Below are 6,000 nucleotides of genomic sequence, written 5' to 3'. Positions count from 1 at the left end.
CATGAACTTTTAAACATTCCATGACGATCTGCCAAGTGGAAAGTATTTTCCCTGGTGCCCTTGGAGGGTCATGGAAATACTTCCCTAATTTTTCCCAAGTGGCTATTCGAATTGAGCCCTTATCAGGATATGTGGGACAATTTTGATAAATATACCTGAGAAGGTCAGTAAGGTCTTTTTTCGAAGGGATGGGGAGAAAGTTCCCATTGGTTTTTAAGATTAATATTGAGGTTTTGGCCAATTCTCTAAGTTCTTGGAGGTGCGCAACCTGAGGCTTAGAGAATTCTGCCCCCATAACTCACGATTGGGAGGATGCTCCGTCTGCGATGGCCGGTCCTGGTATGCAAGGGGCGTTCCTTCGCCGGTAAGCAATGGGGGTGCCAAATGAGACGACGTGCTTGATCAGCAAGATCACGTCGGGGTCACCAGTTGCGGCGTTGTCGCCACACTGGTGGGCTGCTCATGTGTCCTTGCCTAATCAAAAGGAAAACACCAGACGAAATTCCTTGGGATGAGCAAAAGCCTCGAATGATCCTCGAAGGGCTCTTTTATTAGAAAAAGTTAGTTACAGCGTCATAATCACACATGGCACAAGTAAGCTAATGAAAAGTTCACAGCATTCCAGAAATAAACCAATAGAAAATCACATCATGGCAAAGAGTGGGCAAAGGGGGAACAGAAGATTACAAGCTGCATGGCATTGGGAGGGGGAGAGAGGGAACAGAAAGCTATAGCACAGTATAGCGGGGGAGGAAGGGCATGTGTGGGAGTAGGCTCACACAGTTCTTGTTACATTAGGCTGCATAGTGAGTTATGACCGTTAGGCAATGTTTTTGCATCCCTGTGTATGTGTGTTTCAGACAGCCGAAGCTGTCCTGCACGCAAACATCCAGAATGAATTCCAACAGTCTGTGAGTGTAATAAAAGATTTAGTGAACAATTATGTAAGAACAGAATTAGACCTTATCCTGTTTTACCAAATCACAACTCAATTGGATCTCACTAAATAAATTGGAGGATGGTTGATGGAGTAGATCCTTTTAGTGGTAACACTCCAGGGAGATTCATTTGACACCACCTTAACAACTTTGCTTTATGGCCAGGCCTAATAAAATCTTTGATTTTTATAGCAAAGCTGCTAGTTACCTGCTGTAATACATAGTTTTAGACCTGAGGTGAAACTGGCTATATCTCTCCCAGTATTAATAATTATAACAAAAAAAACCCTTTAAAAATTGATACTATAGTTTTATTGCATATCTTATTGTATCAAAAAATGCTGGAAATTGCTGCTTTTGGCTTATTTCTTTTTTCCTCTTCCCTCATTTTATCCTTTCCCCCTTTCTTTTTTCTGTGTTCTTTATTTCTTTTTTATACTAAGAAAAAAACTTTAATAAAAATGTATTCTTTCTGCTGCAATTTCTTGCTTTCTATAATTTTATTTTTAATATTCTTTATGAGAACCAAGTTATTAGTCAGCCCTTATATTGAAAATGAATGAAGAATACTTTAATGATTTATTTTATTCTTTCAATTCCACTCTCAGATTATACTGTATCATGTTAACTCATGTTTTTTTGGACTTACAGTAAGTTTTAATTGCACTTTGCTGTCTGGTTCTTCAACCTGGAACTTGATGAGTGTGGGTTAATTTAGAAATGCAATAAATTCATATTTTAGCTGTACTGAATGCAATGGAGCAAACTGATTATGAAAATAAATGCTTACTAAATTAAACTGGGTTCATCTTGTTGCACATATCCACAAATACAAAGTGGGCCAATTCTTCATTGCAATTTCACTGTTACTAATTAACTGAATATGACCTTATTGAAATTTTCACTGACCTGGCAAGTCAGTTTATCAGTCAAATATTATCAATTGACCGGTCAATCAAGGATCAATTTTTGTTCACTGTCAAATATTGCCAAATATCCCATGAAACTGTGAATGCCATAAGCAAAGGACAAATAAGGTAAAGATTCCCCTTGCACATGTGCTAGTCGTTCCCAACTCTAGGGGGTGGTGCTCATCTCTGTTTCAAAGCCGAAGAGCCAGTGCTGTCCAAAGACGTCTCTGTGATCATGTGGTTGGCATGACTACAGAACGCTGTTACCTTCCCATCAAAGTTGGTCCCTATTTTTCTACTTGCATTTTTACATGCTTTCGAACTGCTAAATTGGCATAAGCTGGGACAAGTAATGGGAGCTCACTCCGTTACATGACACTAGGGATTCGAATCACTGAACTGCCTTCTGATTGACAAGTTCAGCATCTTAGCCATTGAGCCACTGCGTCCCACAAAGAACAAATAGAATATTTCTATTTCTTTCAGGTATAATTGCTTGGCGAGTCGTTTTTTTTCTCTTAACTTTGGTACAGGAATCAGATGTCACTGTAAGAAATGTTATTGTAGAAGCATTTTTGCTAATAATGCTTGAAGAAGTCTCTACTGCTTGGCAATTTGCTTTGTTGTATTGCTATTAATTTATTTTCCTTTATTGGGTGGTTGCTGTGATTTAAGATAGAAGCAAGTAGAATTGTTCCTGATCCATTCATATTTATAATAGACAGAATCTTCCCAAATTTCCTAAAACTGCAAGATATTCATTACAATTTAAAACAATTTATTTTAAAACAACATGCAATATTTTTGTAACTTTTTTTATTAAACTTGCTTGCTGCCCATCTTGTTATAACTAGATTAATTAAACCTGTTGAAGATTTAAGATGTAGTATTTGATCCCTGGGAGATGTTCTTTAAACCATCTCTTCTTTGCAAGGATGGAGAAAATGCTAGGAATGTAAGAACAGACCTGTTGGACCAGGCTGAGATCAATCTTAATTCAGCATGTTGTTTTTCAATTGCCAAACAGAGGTCTCTGGGATCTTTGCAATGGTAATGGATCTGACCATGGTCCACATCTGCATGCTGGTGATTTATAGTATCTGGTTAGGTCCATTTTTACATCCGTAATGGGGTGAGCTAGGCTGCTTGCTCCTAGGATTGATCTCAGCCTGGTCCAACAGGTCTGTTCTTACATTCCTAGCATTTTCTTTTTATTGTAAGCCGCCCGGAGTCCTTCAGGAGTGGGCGGCATACAAAACTAATAAACTAAAACTAATAAACTAAACTAGTGTTCTACAGAACTTACACACTCAAACGACAATATTGGTGACAATAGGAATTAACTGACAGATCATTTGGAAGTCTGGTCTGCATCCTGTGGCTATTGCAAGGCCTGCTATAGTGATAGGTTATAAGTCCTGTGCTCCTTCCTCCTCTCTCTTCTTGGTCCTCCACCATTGTCAGGACAACCCAGATGCCGATCAAATACCAGCTGCCAATCAAACAGCAGTAATGGGCAGGAGGAAGAGGGAAAATGGCTACCTGGCAGCTCTGCAACTATAGAGGCTCACAAAGAGCCTCATAAACAGCCTCACAAAGAGGATGAATAAATGGAGACAAAATCCAGAACTCAAAGTAATAGGGCAAACCAAAGAATGGACAGCCTGCTGACAAACAGGCAATAGGAAAGAAGGCAGCAGCTGAGAAAAACAGGGAGATGCCTTCATTTCCTTCCCCCCCCCAAGTGGTGTGAGGTAACCATTCTTCTATTCGTTTTCCTCAAAAAAGACCAAGATTTGAAAGAGGAGAAGAATCAAGAACAGCCAGGAACAAACAATGAGAAAAGATGAAGAGAAAGGAAAAGTTGAGCAGAACAGAAATAGAAACACCCAGTGGTGGGTTTCAAATTTTTTTTGAACCTACTCTGTGGGTGTGGCCTCCTTTGTGGGAGTGGCTTGCCGGCCATGTGTTTTCTCTCTCTCTCTCTCTCTCTCCTTCCTTTTGTCTCTGTCCCTTTTTCCTTTTTTTCTTTCATCTCTCTCTCACTTTTACTTTCTTTCTTTCTTCCTTTCTTTCTCTTTCTCTCTCTCTCTCTCTCTCTCTCTCTCTGTGTGTGTGTGTGTGTGTGTGTGTGAATGGTGGGTTTCAAAAATTTTTGGAACCTCTTCTGTAGATGTGGCCTGCTTTCTGGTGGAATCTCTTCTAACCGGTTCGGTAGATTTGACGAACTGGTTCTACGGAACTGGTGCGAACTGGTAGGAACCCCCTCTGGAAGCACCGCACCCCCAACCCAAAATAAACCCCTCTGTAGGTCATTAGTTTAGCTCTCTAGAGAGTGACCATATTATGCAGAGATTAAGACAATAAGAACATAAAAGTCAGCAATAAATTGACGAAATTAGAAACATAGAATAAATATATTAATTCAATTTATGTGGCTGCCCGTCTATGCATTTGACTAGGCAGCTAATAATTAAACTAGAAAAAGCCAATCAAAATTATTAACAACCCAGAGCATAAAGCAGCAGCTGAGAACATTCATGTTATAATACCCATTAAGACAGACTATCACATCTTTTTCGGTACACCCATTCTACTGTATAATGACAGAAACAGCATTAAATGGTTTTTGTCTTTCAATAAAAAACATATTTGTATTCCTTCTTTAATATTTTTGATTTGCTGGGTCGGTATGGAACAAGACTAGTAAAACTTCATATTAAAGCACAGGAAATAATACTTAAATTGGACTTTTATAGAGCCTATAGAAAGTAGATAAAGTATTGTTTTATTATTGAGATTAATTTCAGAAATAGTTGAAGTATTTATAAACATTCCCCTTTTTGTGTATTCTCCTTTTGTAAAAAGTTTAGTCTTTTTCCCACCATTGAAGGGACATACCAAAACAATCATCCAAGTTGCCAGTGCTGTGTGTTCATTGGGGCTGGTCAATATGGTTATTGGTGGTTGAAACAAGAACCCATAGAGCAGTGTTTCTCAAACTGGGCAACTTAAAGATGTCCGGACTTCAACTCCCAGAATTCCCCAGCCAGCGAATGCTGGGAGTTGAAGTCCAGACATCTTCAAGTTGCTAAGGTTGAGAAACACTACCATAGAGCCTTCCTGATTATGTGTGCTTGGACCCAGGAAGTAAGTCCATACATCCTTGAGGGAGGGCTGGTTCTGCCTGCTCTTAAAGACATGGCTGTATCACTTCTCATTAAGAAATCATCCCTGGATCCAATAATGCTCAAACAATGTCATCCCATATCCAACTTTTCCTTTTTAGAAAAGACAGTTGGTGTGCCAGTTTTAGGGGGCCTTTAAAAAACAGCTTTTTCAGTCAGGTGTACAAGACCAAGATTTTGTATTTAATTGATTGCAAACTTTGCCAGGATCTTTTTGATTGCTCAGTGGCCTCCGAGTGTTGGGAATGAGAAGACACATCGTGGTGATTGTTTTTGAGTTCCTTTGGACCAGGTCCTTTGATTTTGGATAGGAGAGAAATCTACTGTAGTTTTAGAACTTTTATCTGTGAGGCTTGTCAGAGCTGTATACTCTCCTCTCTTATTTAATATCTACATGAAGCAGGGTGGTTTTCCATCAGCATGGAGCTAAATATAATTTGTATACAGATGATGTTCACATTTTTCTCTCTGCTCAACCAATCAGTTTTTCCCCAGTCCAGTGTCTGAAGGCTGGAGGGGGTATCTGTTTGGATAGGGAAGAATAAGCTTCAACTTAAGAGTAGCTATAGCCTGAGAACTTTGGCCTGGGAACTTTCCATTTTTATGGAAAGAGTTTTCCAGGACCAGTTCCACATTCTCATATATTGCTGGTGTGCAGTATGAACTCTCTGCTCCTTGAGAAACAGATGGCACATGCAATTTGGATAGTTTTTGCATACAGCCCTTTTGTTCACCAATTGTGTATATTTCTGGATCAGAAGTCCCTATTCACAGTCACTTTTTTCACAGCTGAGTTCACATTTTTACCAAGTTATATTATCACCCTGGTATCTTTTTCCCACTTAGTTAGTCAGTTTAGACTCCTTTAGAGTATCTATGACGTTTCAGATTTTGCTCCCAAGTGCATCATTTAATGATTGGCTTAAACTGAAACATCCTTTGATCATTTGCCCACTTTACAAC

This window comes from Thamnophis elegans, chromosome 5, assembly GCF_009769535.1.
Source record: "Thamnophis elegans isolate rThaEle1 chromosome 5, rThaEle1.pri, whole genome shotgun sequence".
In the NCBI taxonomy this organism is placed as follows: Eukaryota; Metazoa; Chordata; class Lepidosauria; order Squamata; family Colubridae; genus Thamnophis; species Thamnophis elegans.
Note: the sequence above shows the minus strand (reverse complement) of the source record.